Source organism: Heterocephalus glaber, unplaced genomic scaffold (genome assembly GCF_053883595.1).
Source record: "Heterocephalus glaber isolate CG9 unplaced genomic scaffold, H.glaber_assembly_v1.0 deba00001795, whole genome shotgun sequence".
Classification (NCBI taxonomy): Eukaryota; Metazoa; Chordata; class Mammalia; order Rodentia; family Bathyergidae; genus Heterocephalus; species Heterocephalus glaber.
The window spans coordinates 998,964-1,021,520 of NW_028258476.1; the positions used below are offsets into that span (position 1 = coordinate 998,964).

At 42.7% G+C, this 22,557-nt stretch overlaps 1 protein-coding gene across 3 annotated transcripts in view; it reads right to left on the reverse strand.

Annotated features, from left to right (window-relative positions):
• Positions 1 to 21,771, reverse strand: part of Adar (adenosine deaminase RNA specific) — a 56,528-nt gene extending 34,757 nt beyond the window's left edge. For all 3 annotated transcript variants that reach the window (XM_087203473.1, XM_087203474.1, XM_004871343.4), the window contains exon 1: positions 21,626 to 21,771. The gene's annotated coding sequence lies outside the window, so the exon portion shown is untranslated. The remainder of the gene's footprint in view (positions 1 to 21,625) is intronic.
• Between the last annotated feature and the right edge of the window lie 786 nt (positions 21,772 to 22,557).

Here is a 22,557-nt window from a genome sequence, read left to right on the forward strand (position 1 = left end):
AACTTGGGACCTCGAGCTTGCAAAGCAGGCGGCGGAACCACTGAGCTAAATCCCCGGTCCCTCATTTGTTATTAAATAAATAGCAAGTTAAAAAAAAATCAATAGCATGTTCTTATGCTTAATGATCTTAGAATCAAAGAAATAATAGTATTCAACATATATGTTAAATAATGTTTCCATATATAGATAATTCTAACATATTCTATAACACAAAATAGAATTGAGATAAGCTACTAAAAAGGACAGGACAGGTTATTTGCATATGATAATACCGGAGCCCTAGTTGATCCAAGAGGATTAACTGAAAAACTCTTAGATCCAAAGCTCAACATCAATCAAGGAACATGGCTGGATATAAGAGAAATATACAAAACTCAACAGCTTCCTTATGTTTAGGGAAAATACTACATTCTTAATAGCAAATAAAATATTCAAAAAGGAGCTGGGTGCAGTGGCACACACCTGTAATCCCAGCACTGCGTGAGGCTGAGGCAGGAGGCTCACAGGTTTGAGTCCAATTCAGAGAGACCCTGTCTCAAATAAAATAAAAGAAAAGAAAGAAAAGAAAGAAGAGCTAAGAATAACATTAAAAAATGTTAAGAGCTACAGGTGAAAATTACAAAAGTTTGCTGAGGAGTACATGTCTTAAATAAAAGGGTATACCAACTCCAGATATGATGGCTGAATAGTATGTGAATGCTAATTCATATGCATTTAATACTGGCTTACTGTAAATAATGGGTTTTTTTCCTTCCTTTTAATTTTTTTTTTTGGTGGTACTGGGGATTGAACATAGGGCCTTTACCCAGAGCTACATCCTCAGTTCTTCTTAATTTTTTTTTAAACTTTGAGACAAGTGTCTTGCTGAGTCGCTAAATCAACCAAGGATGGGCTTGAACTTTTGATCCTCCTGCCTCAGCCTCCCAGAGTGCTGGGACTACAGGTGTGCACCCCAACACCTGGCTTTTATTGCAAATTCTATGAGGGCGAGGCAGCAAGGAGTGGATACCTGCCAAAATTATTAATCTAAAATGAAAATGCAAGAACAGGCAAAAATGACCAAAATACTTCAAAAAGAAAAGATAGCTGTGCTGATAAATCAAGGCAGTACTGGTATAAAACCAGAGTGGACTAGACACTAACAGACCCCACCACCACAGGGTCATGTGGGCGGGAGCTGAACACAGGACAAATGACAAAGAGCCAGAGGCAGCAGCAGAGGGAGAAGGGTTACTGGCAGATGGAGCTGGGCCAGCTGGCTGGCTTTGGAAAAAAAAAATCTAGAGTCCTGCCTTATATTAATAAACCAAAACAAACCAAAAATCTTTTTAAAAAAAGACAAAAGCAACATATATAACTTGGTCTGTTCCACAACAATGGAAAAACTCACAAAGAAGACAGATAATAGGGTACTGTGATAAATTTTTGTACTTTTTATAAAAAATTTTATTAGTACTAGGATCAAACTCAGGACCTTATGCTTGTGAGGCAGGTACAGTGCCACTGAGCTAAATTCCGGGCCCCTAAATTTTTGTACTTTAAAAAAAATCATGTTTGAAGATATTCAGAGTAGCAATTGTTTAAAAATATAAATCAAATAAAACAAATGAAGACACAGGAATCGCCATCACAACATACATGCAAGACAGTTAATATGTTTAACTGTTTGTGTGCGCGCGCACATGCGTGTGCATGTGTGTGTGTGTAAAGCTCATGCACCTGAGTAAGAGCAGGCAATGCAGCACATGGATGGGCCAGCACTGTGGTTTATCTTTTAAGTCCTCACAACCATCTCCTGCGTATTGTCCCCATTTTACAGAAGAGGAAACTGAGAACAGTCACAAAAGTTGCCCAGGGTTACACAGCCAGGAGCTGGCAGGGGCAGGACCAGACCCTCGTACTTCATCTCCAGAGTGAGTGCTCTAGCCACAGGACTGTGTTGCTCCACCAAAACAAAAAAAGCACAAATGCCTGCCAAAGATTTGGTAAAATATTCAATCAAACTAAAATTAAAGGCACAAAAGCGTAATAGGATTTACATTTTCATCCATAAAAATTAGCACATTAAAAACCCAAGCTCCTCAGTGCTGCCTGGGGACTCCACGCCTAGCTTCACAATCCAATCTTGGATTCTAGGAATCCATTGCGCTGGCCTCCTCCAAAATGTTCTCCACTTTGTTTAGGTTACTGCCATCTTTCTTCTTTAAACCTTTCAGAGGTTTCCCATTCCTCTGAGGGTAAAGGTCCGTGGTAGCCCCACTCCCTGGCCCGCCACCCTCCCAGACCTCTCAAAAGCACTTTCCAGGCTGTATGCACACCAGCCGTGTGGCCCTCCTCCACACCTTGGCCTTTTGGACAAGGCCAAAGCACACTCCGGTCTTGTCACTGCAGCAGACGGCAGAGGGCATATAAAGCTCACAGCACCCATAAGCCTGAGGGGCTTTCTTATAAGCCCACCCTGAGTCCTAGGCACACATCTGCACAGTGACTTGATTAGTTGTGTCTTCTGCTGGAGCAGGAACAGTCCTGCCTACCCACCGCCCGGCACAGTGCTTGTCTACAGAAGGTGCTCCATAAAAGTGTCAAATGGAATCTGTTACCGATTAATGGAAGGAAGAGAAAGGCCAGGGATTTAGCTCAGTGGTTCCGGCACCTGCCTCGAAAGCACAAGGTCCCAAGTTTGATCCCCAGTACCAAAAAAAAAAAAAAAGAGAAGACAAGAGGAAAGCTGAGGAGAGAAGAATCAGGCACCCTCATATGGTGATAAGGCTAACCTGACAGGTCTGACATTTGGACAAAGAAATTGGGTGCTGTAGCCTTAAACATGTTGATGACTCCTGTCAGTAATGATCACCAACAATGTAATCATATTCCTACACAATCATCAATTAAACAATATCATTTATAATACAACTCATAAAATCAACCTCGAGGAAAACAAATTGAAATTCAGTACCAACATCTATGCTTAGTATGAACATAGCCATGAGCAAATAGCATTGTTTACAATAGCAAAAAACTGAAAGTAGCTTTAATACCCAAAGTTGGAGACATGGTCAAGTCTGATATGAACATAACAAACGTAAATGCAACATTTACAGAGTTAGATTTTAGATGGCAGATTTTAATTTCCTAAGTAGAAAGACACTGTAAATCAAGAACAACTGCATCTTGGAAAAACAATTTGAGCGCTAGACCTGCAGGCCGCCTCCCCCAGCACCAGGCCTGACTCTGCCTCCCTTCCCAGGAGACAGCTGGCTCCTTCAGGGTCAGAGGGCACTGAGTGGCCTGGTCTCACCCAGGCGTGGCATTCCACTCCTCTGGGCAATGATGCACCAGATACAACTGTGGCCACCAAACCACACAAAGGTCTGTCAGGGCTTTCTATGGCAGGGTTCTCTGCTGTGAGCAAGTCATGACATCCTGAGGATGGTACAGTAGAGGGCTGAGTTCCTCATTCAACCAATGTGGAACTGCTCCACCTGTGAGCTAGCCAGCCCATTACTGCACGAGAGACCCATAGGACAATGTCTGAGCAGTGGCTGTGACGACCTGTAACCAGATGTCCCACCTGAGCCTCACATGCTTAGGTGGGGCTTTGGGGAGGTGACTGAATCCTGGGTGTGAGATACTGGATAGTCCACTGCTGGGTTTACAGCTGAGTGTGATGCTGGGAGAGGGAAGAGGTTGCCATGGTTTGTGTCTAGAGTCCCCCAACTCAGGTGGGGTCTTTTCAGAGGTGGCTGGATCTAGAGCATGTGATGGTGGGATTACAGATGTGTGATTACTAAAGCAGTCCACTGATGGGTTTGGCACAGTTCTGGATAGGACTATGGGTGCCCCACCCTGGGAACCCCTAAGGGCAGGCAGCCTGGATAAACTATAAGGGACATAAAGAAGGCTAGTGTCATCACTGGTCACTTGTAGCTTGCTACCTTCTGCCTGCCATGAACTGTTTTTCCTCTGCAGGGTCCCCCTGCCATGCCAACCTGCCATGGAGCCAGCCAACTATGAACTGAAACCTCTATAAACTGAGCTAAATAAACCTTTCCACCTTTAACGTTGGGTGTCAGTAATGAAAAAAGTAACCAAGACAGCAGTGTCATGGTGGGCGTGGCCTACAAGGTATACAGTATAGCCTTCCTTGCTGCTGCCTATGGCCTGAAACCTCTACCCACTGTGAGCCAAAATAAACCTCTCCTTTAACTTGTGGATGTTAGGTATTTTGTTCCAGCAGTGAGAAAGTAATCATGACAAATTTTGGCACCATAAGTCAGACTACCGCTGCCACTACCTGAACACGTGGTTCAGAAGCCTTTGGAACTGGCTTGAGGGAGGCGTTTGGAAAGGTTTGGAGGTGCCGGCTAGAGAAGCAGCCCTGGAATGCGGTGAGCCAAGCTTGATGGGAGATTCTGGTCAGAGCTCAGAAGATAAGAATGCCAGTTTCTGGTGCATGCAGAATGCAAGAGTTGCGGGCTCGGGAAGGCTTCCACCCAGGTTTCAGAAGAAGGCCTGGGAGGCCAGGCGCTGTGCCTGTGAGAGGGCTGTGTGTGAAGTCAAAAATGCAGTGGAGACCCCAGAAAGCTGGAGAAGCCAGGAATGTGGGGCGTCTGTGGAAAGCCACAAGGAATGGGCAAAGCTGGCCTGAGAGAGAAGCCATGAGGGCCACAACCATTGGCTGTGTCTCAGGGGCAGGGCCACCCAAACTCTTTATAGAGTTTGAATATCACCAGATTGCCCTGGGTGCTGGGCATGGAACTAAGGGACTTAATGTTTGCTCTGCTGGACTTTCCTCTTCCTTTGGTCCCATTCCTTTCGATGCCCGAGGCAGGAAGTTAGGGTGTAGCAAAACTGGCTGAGGGAATAAGTGGGACCTGTTAAGTACAAGATCCCAGGGCATGCACCAAATGATTCCCAAGGCCCCATACAGACTTCTCACAGGTCCCTGCAAGGTGTGTATGGAATAAGGACACAGACACCACGAAGAGCTTGCTACCACACCTCTTCACAATAGCCTGCCCTGTGTCCCCATTTGCTTTTGACTTTTCTTCTCCTTTGTTTGGCCCAAGTTTGCTCTGCAGAGCCAGTTTCTCCCTTACCCTCCACCTTCACTTTTTCAAATAAAACCTGTCACCATTTTTGCTTATCTTGTTCAATTCTTTGTTCAAGATGAGAAGGACCTGGAAACTAAGAGGTGAGCACCCCCAAACCCAATAACTTTATTTGGTGAAATATTTCTAAAAGGAGCTACCCAATAACATTTGGCATAGCCAGCCATGAGAAAAGCTCAGGGACCAAGGGACGAAGGTAAGGCCCGTAGGGCATAATATTTTTCTCCTCGAGGCTTTTTCCTTTCTCTCATTCTCTCCCATAGGCTGGGAATCAGGGGACTCTTCTCAAGGTGCCAGGGAAGGTTTTCCTTGCCCCACTGCATGGAGGTCAGGATAGGGAATGCACGAATTTTGTTTTTCTTCCGGCCATAGATTTTTTGTCTTGCTTGTGCTCACTCCATGTATACAAGTTAAGTAGATGCTTTGTCGTCAGTGTGCTTGTTTTTTATTAGCCTCGTCTCTGCTTACCCTAGTTTGTAAATGTTTTTTCTATCACGTTTGTCTGTTTTCGTCTGGGGCACCACCATATTGTCTTGCAACATGGCTGGCTGCCATCTTGTCTTGTTACATGACTATTACATGGGCTTGCGTCATCTGCCACCATCTTTCCCTTTTTCTTTTTTCTTTTTTTTATTAATTGACTTTAAGAGCTAGGCTTTGATTCTGGAGAACAAGAGGGAGGAACTTGTTTTCTTTCAAGTTATTTTAACTGGCATAGTGTCTTCCTGCACGGGTCACCTTAAGAACTTGTGCAGCATTAGGCACGGATACAAAGGGAGGTGTGGCAGCCAGTGCCCAATGGTGCTAGAAGCCTATTCACTGTAGGCAGTGCCAGAGGGGTGTGACCAACTTACAGTGGCTATGGCTCTGAGAAGATGTGGACACAAGAGGGTAAAGCATGGGCACAGGCCTATAAGGCTGTCATGTCACCTCACCCCTTGCCCCTCGCCCAGGACAGACTCAAGAGTAGCTGGACCAGGAGTGCAATTCCTGACTCAAAGCTGTAGAGGCCTGAGAAGGCGGGATCTGGTGGTGCTGGCAGTCCACTTGGGGTGGTGCTGTCACGCAAGGCTACTGGACTGGTAAGCACATGTCAGCCTCAGCTGGTGATGTGGGCAGCACTGGAATAAGGGTCCATACATGGCCTGCAGTAGCCCCTGTTCTCAGCACGTGAAGGCCAGAGTACAAATGGCAAGCCAAGCTGGTTCTAGCTGACTCAGCTTCCTCTGTGAGTATACAAAAGCAGCACAAGGTGTGTACAGGAGCTCCAAAGCAGCAACAAGTGAGTTTTACCCACAAAATGCTCACTGTCAAATTTCTGTGTATTTAGGACCTTGTTTTTAAAAAAGTTTTCTTTTGATTTTTCTGGTTGAAGTAGCCCAGTTCAGTACAATGGCACATGAAAAATCAGATTTGCAAGTTTTGGAAAAGGTTAAAAGTGAATCATCAGGTGATTTCATGTACGGATGACGAAGATGATAATGGCTTTGATGTAGGCCATGTGAGCCAAAGGTCCTGTGACAATTAAATAGAGGAAGAACTGACCGATACAGACACAAGGAATACAGACCCCCTTGATTCAGATGATGAAGAAAACAATGTGAGTACATATTTGACTAGTTGAATGGTACAAAATGGTCACACAGCCAAATGGAACAATCTGATGTTAGAACTAGGTTTGAAATACAGTAAGGATCTTGGCAGGGGTGAAACCTATTGGATGGAATACCAGCACTGCCATTCAATGTTGGAAATTGTTTGGAGCAGACTAAATGCTACAAGATATTGTGAAATACACAAATGCTGAAATACAAGTAAAACAATCCATATGCACCAATAACCATACTCAAAAATGTGTTTATTATGACACCTCACTAGCTGAACTGAAAGCATTCATAGGTCTGTTATACTTAGCAGGGCTTTCTCATGATAACTGCAGGAATGTAAAAGACTTATGGAAAAGTGATGGGTGTGGTCTTGAGGTCTGTAGAATAATAATGACACTGAGATGATCTGGTTTGCTTCAAAACTGCCTGAGGTTTGATGACAAAACCACCTGCAAAGAAAGAAAAATAACTGATAATCTGGCTGCTATCCATTCACTGTTTGAGAGATTTGTGGGTAATTATCAAACAATTTACATACCATCTGAATATATGACTGTTGAACATTTTGCAGCATTTCATGGTTGCTGTATCTTTACGCAGTATATGTCTAAAAACCCTTCAAAATACAGCATAATAATTTATGCCCTCATAGATCCAAAGACATATTATGCTTTCAATTTGGAAATTTAGCCTGGAACTCAGCCAACAGGTCATTTGTAGAGTAATAAGCCAGATGATGTTGTGAACAGACTTGCTGCTTTCATCTCCCAAACTAACCAGAATGTGACATTCAACAACTGATTTATCAATTTCCAATTGATGTTACACTCACTAACAGAGCACAAGTTGACCAGTGTAGGAACAGTATGCAGGAACAAAGCAGAAATTCCAAATGAATGTGCCAACTTCAAAACAGAATTGTATAGTACAATCTTTAGATTTTACAAAGATATAACATTGGCCTCATGGGTCAGGGATGTAGCTCAGCAGCACAGCGCCTGCTGGGCAAGCATGAGGCCCTAAGTTTGATTCCCGGTATCAAAAACAAACAAACAAACATTGGCCTCATATATGGCAAAGAGAAAACAAACTGGTACTGCTGATGTTAACACTGCACCATGATGGAAATATTGATAGGGAAACCTCAACCAAACAGAAGTCTAAAATGGTAATTTTCTACAACAAAACCAAAGGGGGAGTAGATGTTGTCGATGAGTTATTCTGCAGTTATGATGTCACTCAAAATACAAAGCATTGGCCAATGGTTGTGTTTTACTTGACCCTAAACATGGCATAAATAGTGTAGCATAGTTTGATAGTTTACAAAGAAAATAACAAGTGCAAAATACCACAGAGAAATTTTCTTAGAGGATTCAGACTGGAACTCATAAGAGATCATTTATAGCAGAGGAAAAACAAAATGTTTCTGCCCAGGGAACTATGCAAAAAAATTGCAGAGCACACTGGTGAGCTGACAGGTGAACAGACAGGCACAGAATCACAAAGACTTACTACGACAACAAGAAAACAAAGATGTCAACTGTGCGCTACGAAAAAGGACAGGAAAACAAAACATACATGCTATCAGTGTAAGCAATACCTGTGTATGGGACATGCAGTTTTCATGTGTGAAGATTGCCTTGGTTGTGGCAGCTGAGGCAAAGATTATTTCTGTGGCAGACTTTTGTATTTACATTGTAGTTCACATAGGTTTTTATTTCTGATGCTATCTTTTAGGTTTTATAAGCAAGCAAATAAAATAGCTGATGTGAAAATGCTGACATCTAGTCTAAGCATTCATTATATACTTGATATTTCATTTTATTGATATGTTATTTTCCCGCTAAATACATATTATACAATATAATAGGAAGCTCCTGACAAAAGAGGAAAACAGGAAAGGTGACAAGAATGGCCTGCCAAATAGGAAAGAAAAGTAAGCATATGTGCTGTCAGTATAAGGAAGATGTGTACATGGAACAAGCAGCTGTCATGTGTGGAGACTGCCTTGGGTGTGACAACTGAAACAAAGATTATTTTTGTTGTAGAGTTCTACTGGTATTTTCATTGTAGTTCATATAGTAATTTACTTCTGGTGTTATCATTTAGGTTTTGTAAGCAAGTACACAGCTGCTGTGAAAATGTTGTTTATTCTAAATGTGCAATACATATTAAGAATTTAATACCTTTATTTTATTGATATTTTATGTTCCTGTTAACTACACATTGTATAATATTAAAACCTCCTGAGAAAGCAGCAAGACCAGTGAGATGTCAAGTATGTCCTACAGAAGGTCTAAAGGAGCAGGGGAACTGGGAGAGCTAGGGGAAAAGAAAGAAGGGAAAAAAAATATGAGAAAAGGAAAAAAATGGAAACAAAATCTTTGCAAATAGGGAAGGCTGGAGGGGGTGAAGGGAGGGCAGGGGAAGGGGAAAAAAAATAAGAACCAAGATACTCAAGTAATGGTGCAAGATCCCAATGATGTATGTAAATTTTTTTTTTTTTTTACTGTAAATAAACTACTTTTACTTTTACAGATACCTTAAAATGGTACAGTACAGTACAAAGGTAGGCATGTGAGCTACTTATACCTAAAATGTACCAATAAACTTAATGGGGGGGGGGAATAAGAAAGCCCTTCGTTTAATCCCCAGAATTGAAAAAAAAAAACACAGCAGAATTTATGGCTTGAGATAGAAAGTATATGTTTTATGTTTACTAAGAAGCTCTAAAAATTATTTTTCAGAGCATTAATATCATTTTACATTCCTATTGGCAATGTATGAAGAATTTCACTTGCTTCACATCTTCACCAATGCTTCCTGTTACCAAATTTTTACATGTTAGTTATTCTACTGAATATGTAATACTATCTCATTGTGGTTTCAATTTGTATTTCTTGTTGACTAAAGATATTGAGTATCTTCTCTTACATTCATTACTTATATATTTTCTTGATAGTCTACCTAAATCTTTTTGTTCATCTTTAGGTTAGTTGATTGTCTTCTAAAACTGAGCTATGTGAGTTTTTAAAAGGATATATTCTGGATATGAATTGTCACATAAATATTTTGTGAATTAAAAAAAAAAAGTATGTCCTACAAAAAGGCCAGGAAAGCAAAACACACGTGCTTTCGGTGTAAGCAATATGTGTGTATGGAATATGCTGATGTCACGTGTGAAGAGTGCCTTAGGTGTGATAATTGAAGATTATTTTTGTTGTAGAGTTCTATTGGTATTTTCATTGTAGTTCATATAGGAACTTATTTCTGCTGTTATATTTTTTAGACCTTGTATACCAAAAAAGTCAATGTTGAAAATTTTGATGTTTTTTATAAACACTCAATAAATCTTAAAAATTCAAAATTTTTTTTTTTGGTACTGGGGATTGAATTCAGGTCCTTGTCCTTGCGCAGCTGGCAGCAAAACCACTGAGCTAAATCCCCAGCCCCAAAATTCAAGATTTTTGATATTTTTTGTTAAGTACTCACTGTTTAATACACTAAGACTCATAAAATTAAAATTAATAATTTATCGATAGAAATACTCTAAAGAATAAACATGGGTATTATACACCCACAACAATGCACCTTTAACACAAAATTGGCGTTATGCCCCATGGGAAAAGAATCGCCATGGAAAAAAGGTTATTCCTCCTTCAACAGATCCAAACTAAGGCTGTAATACTAGTGGGGGACTAAGAATAATGTCTGATATGCTAGCTGCTCTTACCAGAGAGATAGAGAGGTGTTGAGTCTTTCCTAAATATACTAATCAGGAGAGTGGGGGATGGTACAGTACCTCTGCCTCATTAAAGAGCCTGTCATTCCAACCCATCCTCTAGTGACAGATCCATGTACAATATTCTCCTAAATTCCAGGAGATGGTAATTGGTTCTTAGTCTTAGATTTAAGATACATTTTTTCCATCCCCCCACATCTAGACTCTCAATTTGTTTGCCTCTGTATGAGATGATATTCTAGTTTACAGCTTCAGATATTTGAAATAAATTACAAAAACTAAAGATGAGGCCATAGACACCCATAGCCTAATTGCTGGACATGGCCTTTTTTGTGTTCAACAACTGGGACCCAGACGAGGGATACAAGAAAAAGGCTAAGATTATGGCTGTTGCAATTGGTAATGCTTTAAACTTATCCAAATTGTCTAAGGAAAAACCCAGGGACAATCAAGGTTCCTGTTTAAAGTGTAAGAGGACTGGACACTGGGCATGAGATTGCACCAAGTCTCTGCCTGGGCCCTGCTTTGTACGTGAGACAGCTATGCACTTGCCTTGTGGCACTGAAGTCAGGGAGGGGCTGAGCCAGCCAAAACCCTCATTTTCTGCTCTGATGACTGAAGAGACGCTGGGGAACCTGCAATATCCCTGTCCACAGACATTGCCACCTCCTGAGGAACTTGGGTAACCCTGGAATTCATGGGTCAATTATTTCATTCTGCTTTGATTTACTTCTCTAGAAAACCCTCCTATGGATCTTATAGCCATAGTTGGGGTAGAGGGGATCCCTAATCAAGAGATTTTTTTTTTCTTGGTACTGGGGATTGAACTTGGGTCCTGGTGCTTGCGAGGCAGGCGGTGGAACCACTGAGCTAAATCCCCGGCATGTAATCAGAGATTCATTACTCCTCCTCTGCCCAGAAGTTATCTTACTTCTGTGAATAAGTCAGAACTTCAGTGACCTGCCCCTCCCAAGACCTGCGGTAGTGGGGTTCACTGATAGAAGGAGCTTTGTCCAAGAAAGACATCGAGAGGTGGCACAGGCAGGAAGTTCTACAACTCCTGGAGGCAGTCCATCCTCCCATGCAGGTTGTAGTCATGTACTGTAACGGGTACTAGACACCTGTCTGAAGTCTCCTTGGGAAATCAAAAGGTAACAGGGAAACAAAAAGGATGCCCTCACAGCCCTTAAGACTCTAGCCTTATTCCCAGGTTCCTGTGGAACTATTAAAACCAGTCTATACTTCCCAGGAAGATAAATGGGCCTTAGGACAAGGGGAAATTAAATAGGGACTCCAGTGGTATTTAGAAAACAAACTGGCCCTTCCTTATGGGACACAATGAAATGCTATAAAAACATTTCATGATTCTTTCCATATGGGAAGAGATGCTGCATTGGAAATGGTCACTCAGGTTTTCACAGGACTATTACTAGCAGCAACCACCCAACAGCTCTGCAGAGCTTGCTCATTTTGTGCCTCCTATAACCTGGGTAAGTCCAAACCACTTCCTTTATTAGAACCTAGGGAGGACTTTAGCAACATGCTACCATGTGGACGATTTAAACATATGTTGGTCCTGACACCTTTAAAGGCTGGGCTGAAGCCTTTCCTACCCATTTAGAAAAGGCTACAGAGGTAGTCCAGGTACTTCCTAAAGAAATCATCCCCATATTTGGACGACCCCAGTCCCTCCAGAGTGACAATGGACCTTTTTTTTTTAACCTCTCAAGTAACTCAGGGAGTGGGAAAGGTTTTAGGAATAAAGTTACCACCTCCATTCCACTTGGCTGCCTCAATCTTCTGAAAGGCAGAGAAAGCCAGCCGGACCCTAAAGGGAGCTCTGGGAAAACGTTGCCAAGAGATGTCTGAGTCCTGGCTCTGACTGCTGCCAACAGCACTCAGGAGGGTTCATAACATGCCCAAAGCTGGGCTAAGTTTGAGCCTATTCGAGATCCTCTACTACAATAGTAGTCCACGAGACTTTTACAATACCTCATTCATCCGGGCCAAGTGCAACAGGCTATTCAAATGTATGGGAACAGAGTCCTGCCAGCTCCCGGCCCAGGGGGACCACTAGCATCTTCCTGCAGACCAAGTGCAAGTAAAAAGTTGGAGAGAGGGAACACCCACTGATCAATTAAAGCCAAAATGCAAGGGCCCCTTTTCAGTGATCCTTGCCATACCCACTGCAGTAAAAGTGACAGAGATAGATAATTGGATTCATCTTTCAAAAATAAAGCCAGATCCACCCAAATTCTAATGAACAAGATCACCCAAAAAGAAAATGCTATTCCTATTAGCCTTGAGACTTAAGATTTCTCTTCAAAAATCAAGACTCCAGTGCTGTTACAGATAAGCAATCAGGATCTTGCTAAGGCCATGGTTCTCAGACCCTTTGGTAATTTATCTGACATTCCTCTCTAACATACATTCTTCTCTACAAGAAGCATGGAAATCTGACCTACTCCTCATATTTGAGCTAAAAGTAAAGTTTCTTTCTCCTCTTAAACAGGTAGCTCTATGGTTACTCTTTTCTTGTCTTCGAATAGGCTTTTCTTTCTTCAAACCTAGCCAGTGAGCCACAGCACCCAAGGTAGTTGGAGAGCACATGATTCCCAGGAGGTAGGGTCTACAGCCACCTCCAGCTTGAAGTTATAAAAGACAGAGACTTTCACTCACTCACTAGTCTATAAAGAACTATGGGATTTGTGCCTCTGGGGGCGGGGCGGGTGCCGGGAATGAGGCAGGAAGTTCGGGTGTGGCAAAGCCAGCTGAGGGAATAAACAGGACCTGTTAAGTACAAGATCCCAGGACATGCACCAAATAATTTTCAAGGCCCTGTAAATAGACTTCTCTTGGGTTCCCGTGAGATTAGTATGGACTATAAAGATACAGATGTCATGAAGAGCTTGCCATCATACCTCTTCACGATAGCCCACCCTGTGACCCCAGGGTATACTTTTATTTTTGCTTCTAACTTTCCTTCAGCTCAAGTTCGCTCTCCAGAGCCAGTTTCTCCCTTACCTTCCACCTTCGCTTTGTGAAGTAAAGTCTGTCACCATTTACACTTGTCTTGTTCTAGTCTTTGTTCAAGATGAGGACCTGAAAACTAAGAGGCAAGCACCCCTAAAACCCACTAGTTATTTGGTGCGCCTTTTCTAAAAGAAGCTACCTGATAACACCCCTATTTGCACTTTTTGGAATGGGAATATTTATCTTGTATCATTATATGTTATAAGTGTTTTTTTTTTTTTTTTCATTTATGTAAGGGCTCTCAGTTAAAGAATTTTCCTTAAATCCCAGAGAACTTGGAACTAAACTTCTGAGCAATGCTGAAACTTAGGATTTTGGCAACTCTTAGAGATGACTAAATGCATTTTGTATAAAGGGATGTGTATGAGTCACTGGGGAGCCAGGGGTGGAATGTTATGGTTTATATCTAGATGATCCCCAAAGCCTCATGTGCTCACAGGTGGGTCAGGGGTGTGTGATACTGATAGGTTTATAGTTAGATTTCTAGCTGATGGGTTTCTTCTAGGTGGAGGTGAAGCCTGGCAGGAAGAGGTGGGTCACTGTGGGTGTAGCCTGAAATGGTATATATACATCTTTCCTTCTCCCTTGAGGCTGCTCAGCTTCCTGCCTGCCCTGCCATGGGCTGGCCCTCCGCCATGCTGTCTTGCCTTGGAGCCAGCCAACTATAAATGAAACTTCTACAAATTGTAAGGCAAAATAAACCTCTCCTCCTTTAACTTGTGGATGTCAGACATTTTGTCCCTGCAACAAGAAAGTAACTAAGACAGTGGCCTTATCTGAGCTGTTATTTGCTTTTTATTAATTTTCTACAATTTTTAATTTAAAAAATAAAGCTGGTATTACCTTCTAAATAAGGAATAAAAAGCTTGTGTAAGGCCCTGGGTTCAATGCTCCAGTACCAAAACAAAAACAAACAAAACAGTTAATAGAACAAAAAGATACTTATGAAGCTTACAATCTGGTAACAACCATGTAAATAAATGCCAAGTCGACAAAACCACAGGATACCTCTTCACAGCTGTCAGAATGGTTAATACAATGGAAATACCAACGTTGGGGAGGATATGGAGCAACTAGAATTCATATACATTAGTGGTGGGAATGTAACATGGTATATTCATTTGAGAAAACTTTTGGATAGTTTCATCGAAGACTAGGTCCAGCAATTATACTCCTGGTGCCGACCCTCACAGAATGAAAGAAGTAGCCACAAAGAGAGTTGTACAGGAATGCTCATAGAGCCAGGCATGGTGGCACATGCCTATAATCCCAGCTACTGTGATGGCAGGAGGATAGTAGAGATGGTATTAATGGGTGTAAAGTTTTAGGTAAGCAAGACAAAAACATTCTGGAGATGTACTGCACCACAATGTGAATATATTTAACACTACTTAAGTATAACCTTAAAAATGGTTTAAGATGGTAGAGTTTAGGTTGCATTTTTTTAATCACAGAAAGCTAGAAGAAAAAAGAATGTTTATATAATTTTACATAGACCAAAAGTAGAATCCAGTGTCCGTCAACTGATGAATAAACAACTTGGTGCACATTTGTACAGTGGATACTGATGTCTACAACACGGTGAATCTCACCAAAAGAAGCCAAACACAGAAGCACCGAGTGTGTAATTCTGCTTATATGGAATTTGAGAACAGGCAAAACTAACCTACAGTGATAAGACTTCAGAACAGGAGTAGCCTTTGAGGGGAAGAAGGGGCACAGGGGAACTTTCAAGGGTAATGAAAATGTTTTATTTCTTAATTTTGATGGTAATTAATGGGTACATTTTATTTTACTTTTTAGGTGGGTAAATATTTTTGTCAAAATACATGAAAAGTACCCATAAACTTTGTGCACTGGGAACATATATAATTATATTCCAATAAGTTTTAGAAAAAAGTGAGGAAGGGGACCTGGAAGAGTCTGAACTCACTGCCTTGGCTATGGTCTTTAAACCTGAGGCTACAGACAAATATCTTTCTCTGAAGGAATGTATGGAAATTGACAGATAATGAGAAATAGATGCCTCTGACTTAAGATGGGGTTACAAACTAATAAATCACAAGTGGAAAACTGCAAGGAGAGCATGCACTTAATATACCCACCCTACTAAATGTCAGTTTATCAACATTAACTGGCTGTTACTCTTCCTCCTTCTGTGGCTGACAGGGAGCCAACCCTGCTGCTGTTGCTACGGTGGCGACGGCAGTGGCAGCAGCCTAGGATTGCTGAGTGTGGAAGCACAAATCGCTAGCCCAGGAAAAGAGAAAAAATCCACACTGGAAGAATGGATTCTACTGAATCCGTCTGGCCTTCACACCCTCATCAAGCTGGAAATCAGTCAGACCTGGTAAACCATGATCATATGCATTTGAATCTTGATTTGGTAGAGCATGTTTTGTTATTCTGATAAATTATTTTTTAAAAAAAATGTAAACATCTTTAAAACATAGACCTCTAATTAAAATGGATTTTAAAATATTACACAATGCTTTTATCAAATATCTTGTTAAAATCTGAAATGAAACTGATTAGCAGCTTTTAAAGTCAGGTAATAATAGTGAATGAGATAAAAACATTTTAAAGATTATAAGCAAAAGAAGAAATAAAAAAGGATAAATTCCTTCTACAGAAGAAGAAAAAGTACTTTTATGATTAACTCCAAAGCCAAAATGAGGGATGGGAATATAGCTCAGTGGTACAGTGCCTGCCTGGCAATCGTGAGGCCCTGAATTCAATTCCCAGTACCAAAAAAACAAAACAAAACAAAAATGATAAAACTGTAAAGCCAAAGTGAGATGGCAAACAATAAACAGGAAAAACATTCACATACAAAAATTTTCTTTTTACAGTGGGCATGTATGTACTCGTTTTTGGAGAATTTGTATAATTTATTTAAAAATCATTTAAATGCAGTAAATAGGCAAAATACTGGTAATTTTGAAAATGGAAATAAAAATGGTTAACAAGATATGCAAAAAGGTTCACTTAATCATTATAAAAGTACAAATTAAAATGAGATATCATTTTCAATTTAGCCTAGATTTGCCTTTTTTAGTTTAAAAAAAAATAATCCCCACAATTCAAGACAGGGTAGGGTGAGAGATCAACAGTGAATGGAAACTGGTATAGGCTAAGTATCTTCCTTCCAAACATCTGAAATCCAAATGCTCCAAAGCCCCAAAACTTTCTTTTAATTTTTATTTTTATGAGTTCATGTTTGCAGTACAGAATGATTACATTCATCATGGGGAGCTGGAACATGTACATAACATCATAATTCTTTTGAAAATCTTCAAACTTCTGAGCTCTGGCATGATGCCACTAAATTCCACTCCATGATATTTGCTTCATGCACAAAATTATTTTAAAATATTGTATAAAACTCCACTTAGGTGATGTGTATAAGGTATATATGAAACATAAATGAAATTTCATGTTTAGTCTTGGGTCCCATTCCCAAGATACTGCATTACACATGCACATGCACAAAATATTCCAAAATCCAAGAAAATCCAATATCCAAAACACTTCTGACCCAAGGCATTTTGGAAGAGATTCTCAATCTGTATTTAGTTTTCTGGAAGCAAATCAGGACTAAGCACTCCAGAGTGTTACTGTAGCTGGGCTGAAACTGGAGCTTGCATATTTGGGTAAGTGTAATAATACCCTCATCTTAATTAACAATTTGCAAAAGAATTAGTTTTTTGTTAGTTAAGAGAAAGAAAGGAGTATTTTTCCTTTGCTGTTGGTGTGGCCTGGGTAGGTTTCTTCCAAGCTAAGGTACAGAACAAAGCCAGAAGATGGACACGGCCTGTCAAGGCTCGGGATGTGGATCCGTGCCCTCCCTGAGGGAGTGCACAGAGCAGGCCTGTCCTGAAGGGTCTCTCCCAACTGCTGCCACCCAGCCCAGACATGGTGGATCTGCCCTGGGGACAGCAATGGGTTTGCCCCGGGCACCTGACATCAGCAATGGAAAAGGTCAGCTGCAAGGCGGTGTTGGGGAAAAAACCAAACACCTTTGACAAGAGTACTGTACTTTGTATTTGTGAGTTGTAAGTGCCAGACCTAAAGACACCAAGCTTCTATCAGCAGTCCCACTTCTAGAGGGAGAGATGAAATTAATGGAGAAGTCTTCTTTCTTTTATAACTTTCCTTCCTCTTGCCCTCCTTATTGTTAGCTTTTTTTCTGAGTGTTTTTGGTATTTAAAAAGAAAATGAGTTTTAAAGTCCACAATCTTTGGTCCCAAAACCTCAGTCTAAGAATGATTTGTTATTCATAAAGGTCTCAAAATAGTGTCTGGCACACTGTAAATGCTTGAGGAAATGTTTTTAAAATAAAAACTCCAAGAGAAAAAACCACGAGACACAGGGAAAGCTGTAATGCACAACCTATCAAGGTGCAGAAAGGGACCAGATGGGGTGGTTCACACCTGTAGTCCCAGTTACGTGGGAGGCTGAGGCAGAAGGATCACTTGAGCCCAAAAGTTCATGGTCGGCCTGGGCAAGAGTGAAACTCTGTCTCAACACAAAGGTCAGAAAAGTTTGAGGGGAGTGAAGTATCACACAGGGTGGAATTCCCAGCTGGCTTCTCCTTGGGCCCGATCTGTGAGGTTCAAACCCCCATGGGGAGAAAGCTTCCACCTTCCTGGGATGACCTGCAGCCCTCGAGCTTCAGAGCGTTACAGTGAGACTGCGTCTGCCATGCAGATTGGAATCCTCATCAACACGATGCCAGCATGTTCTTCCTGGGGGGAGATTTTCATTCATTCACTTAGTAAATATTTACTGAACACCTTCTACATGCCAGGCACTGTCCTAGGTCCTAGAGATAACAGACAAGGCAAAATTATTTTCTTCATTGTTCTCATGAAGAGGAGAGACAAGTGATAACCTACATGCAGTGCCAGTTGGCTATAAGGCCTGTCAAGAAAATACTGGCTAAGGGTGGGAAGTAAGGAAGACAAAGCAAAGAGCACCTCTGTCCTTCAGGGACTCTGCCTAGAGCAAGCAGACAATTTTTCAACAAATAAAACCTGCAATAGGGTAGTGCTCAGATGTTCAGAGAACAGAAAAAAGGGTTCATGGCCTGGCTCATTGAAGGAGGTCAAGGAAGCCTTTTGGGGGAAGCGTGACCTGAATCTAAAAGGATCAGCCTGAGGAAGCAGTGAGAAAGTGCTCCCTGACCAGCAGGTGCAAAGGCATGGAAGGGACAGAGAACAATGACAGGTGCCATCACAAAATGATGTCTGACAAAACCAGGTGAGTCATTCCAGGTGGAGGGTTTTGGAAGGGCCTCAAAGAAGAAAGATGTGAGGACACAAGCTATACATGTGTGTGCAGACTCAAAGCCTCTCCTAAAGCTGCCATCTGTGTCCCTCATACTTGCCCCTTGCACAAGCTTATGAAGGGCAGCTGAGCTCTTCATCCTAGGAGTGGGCCTGTGCTGCAGCCCTGTCCAGCCACGGAACCTCTGTTCCGTCCATAGTGATTACTTTACAGTGCTAGAGGAGAGCTACAAGGTCACAGACTCAGCTATCAATAATCAGCTTTTTCAGTATGTAGAAAAAGTAATAAACCAAAATGGAGCAGTGAAAGGCAGGGCCAAAGGAGCCTTAGGACATCATTTCAGCCCCAGGATCTAGCCATGTCTAATGCTTGCCTTTGGACTTCTGGTTAAATGATCAAAGGAGAAAGACTTTTTTGCTTAAGTTAGTTTATATTGGGTTTCTGCCATCTGCAACTGGATTAATGTACCCACTTTTGGGGAGAAGCTGCACTTTGTGTGTGTGTGGGGGGTGTGGAACAGAGGGAAAGGGAGGACAGATGTCAGAGGGTCTCTCTCATTGGGTCTGATAAACATGGTAAGGACAGGTGGCCTCAAGGCATCTGGGAGAGTACAGAAATAGTATCAGAGCTCCCTGCTGGTGGAAGCGAAGGGTATGTGTGTAAGTCACAGTTTCCTGGGTGAGCTTTAAACCCTGATGTTCCTAACAAATCACCATACAGCCCTAGGTCATCTTTAAAGAAAAAAGTGACACAGAATAGCTGACCAAAACCACTCTGAATATCATGTTTAACTTAGTTCACCATTTCCACATTAAGCACAGCAGTCAGAGACCTTTCCCAAACATCTGATTTTGAAAGAAACTTAATATTTTGAACTCTTTCTCCTTAATGCCAAGCAATCCTCTGGTGCTCTCCAGAAAATAGCTCAAGCAGCTGTATTCTCAAAGGTCCAAGTCTGACAGATGTTACAGCACAACAAATTGCTGTAGCTCGAGAGATACTACAGAAGCCCAAAGTTCAGGCTCTGTGGTTCACATATTTGAAAATGGTAATCAGTTGGTCACAGATAGTAATTCCAATCTTGATCTGAAAGATTTAAATTTACATATCAAAAGGATGCTCCTATTACAGTGTTATAGTATAAAATAGCTCACACAGTCTTTGAGACAAGCACTGGGCCTCCTGGCAGGAATAACAATGCTTCAAGATTTTTTTCTCCTTTCCACAAAGCATTTACCAAATGCCTACCCCATGCTCCCAACTCCAGCAACCCTGCCTAGGCCTATAGCCCTTCCTTTTCTCATGGTCCTCTACACTGTTTATGCTCCCCTCCCCCCACGACACTCCTCATTCACCAGGATAGCAGCAGGAGAAAGAACAAGACCCAAACCTCACTGCCTGATGGATGGCCTGGGTCAAGTTCCAACTCTGCCATTAATTAGTGTCAAGACCTTGGCCAACGCTCACCTTCTGCATCTACAAAATGGGGATGACACTTACTGTACTAAATTGCTGGAGGGATTTAATAAATCGGTGTAGGGCCAGACATGGTGGTGCATAGCTATAATCCCAACCTGCTAGGAGGCCTTGGCAGGAGGATCCCAAGTTTGAGCTCACTTAGGCAACTTAGTAAGACCCTGTCTCAAAATTTAAAAAATAAAATAAAAAATGAAGGGGGGCGGTGAGGCTGGGGATGTAGCTGAGTGTGAGATCCTAGTCAATCCCCAATATTGGAAAAAAATCAGTAAATGTAAAGTGCCTAACAGTGTCATGCACATAACAATAAAGAGAGGCTATAATTAATAGAACTGAGGTCTTAACCTCTTTTCGGTTGTAGAGTTTTATGTTATCTATCATGGAGATTATGGGTTTTTAGACCCAGCTCCCACGCCTCCTTTATCATATGTGGCAGAATAGCAAACATTCAAAAGAGCAAAAAGATCCCCCAAAGCAGCCATACCATCGAAAAAATCTTTCCCTGTAGAGCAAGTTCAAGAGCTTGGGGACTATGTCCTTCCTAATAGCTAGACACTTCAAATTCTGACAACTCTGCAAGGTAAGTATAATTATCTTCATGTTTTCGATAAGCCCAAGCAAAAGTAGAGAGGGTAACAAACTCAGCGTCACATTCTGCTAAGTGACAGACGCGACTCCAGGTCCTGCCTCCTTTGTACTACTCTGTTTTGCTGCCTCCGGTGCAGAAAGCGCTCAGCTGTTTACACATAAGAAGATGGGACTTCAAGGTGTTTAAAACGATGGGCGCCAAGTGCGCTTCGGTAGAGAATGAAGCTGGCAACCTGCCTCCACGCTTCGCATGGTCGACGACGCCGCCTTCCCTGCCCTCTCCGACCCGGCCGTCAATCCGCCGAAGCCTCCGAGCACGGCGGCGTCCCGAATCCCGCTACAGGGCCCGCTGTCCTGAAGCCTTTCCCACGCAGTGACAGCACACGGAACGCCCCGGGCCGGCCTACCCTCTACCAGGTCCCAAGAACCAAACCACGCAGACGAAGGGAGGGGCGGTGACGCAGAACCAGGCCTCCCGCACCAGGGCCGCCGGGCAGCGCACGGCGCGGCCGCCCACGCCTCCGGGACTGACGCCGGCCGCGCACGCCAGGGGGCCAGCGGCGCAGCTCTCCCGTCCTCTCGGCGGCGGGGGTCGGCGCGGGGGCCAAGGCCGCGAACGCACCGCCGGGCACGAGCGCCCGAGCTTCCGTGCGCGGCCACTGCCGCGCGCCCCCGCCCCGGCCCGGCTCGGCGCGCACCCACCCGCCGCGCCCCGCCCCGCACCCGCGCCAGCCCGCGCTCGGGAGGCCACGGCGGCGGCGGAGGAGGGCGCCTCTTACCGGATCTCGCAGCCGCTCCGGACGCGCGCCCTCCCGGAGGCTGCCGGGCCTCCCCCCCCGCCCCGTCTTGCCAGCTCCGCCGCGCTCGCTCCCTCTGTCGGAATCAATGGCTGGGTCGCGGGCCGGTGACGTCACGGCGCGCCGGGACACGTGACTGCTCAGCTTTGTCTGTCCCCGGGCAAGTTCGGTTTCCTTGCTCCATCTTCTTGGGTTTTTAACTGTTGGTTAATGGCATTGTTGTGGGCACACTGGGGAGTAGGTACAGTACTTGGGTGAAGGGTGCTGAGATACTGCTCCTGGCCTTGAGTCCAAAAGCCTGAGAAAATGGATTGGTACGCTCCTATTTTTGGAAAGATGAACCTCAAGTTCAGAGAATCAGTTAATAACGCATTACAATCTCTGGTCTTTTGATGGCCTGTTTAAATTAAACCGATTCACTTTTAAATAACATAATGAACACCCTCTTTAACTTGACATTCCACCCAAGAACTAAAATATTACCACTAAACTTTATAAACAGCTTACAAATGGTTCCTGTCTTCTACTACTGTACTACTGCTTTCCTCTCAGAAGTAGCATCCATCCTGCATTTGCATTTACACGACTACTACATTGCTTTAATTTCTTTCATATTCATATATATTACTAAACAATATATTTTTATGATCATTAGTGCATGTTTTAAAATTTTCACCTAGTGTCCTGTATAGGAAAATACAACCCTTAACCTGCTAGATGTGTGAAGTTTGTGTCTTTTGAAATTGAAGAATGAATTTTAAGAAACAGTGGAGGTTAGGAGGAGGAAAGGTTTATCAAGAGATACCCCTTTGTCAGAGGTAATTTATCCAGCAAAGTCACAATATGGGTACAGCATGCATCAAATTGTAATGAGCCTAAAGTATCACAAGTATAGCATCTTAGCTAATATTGAT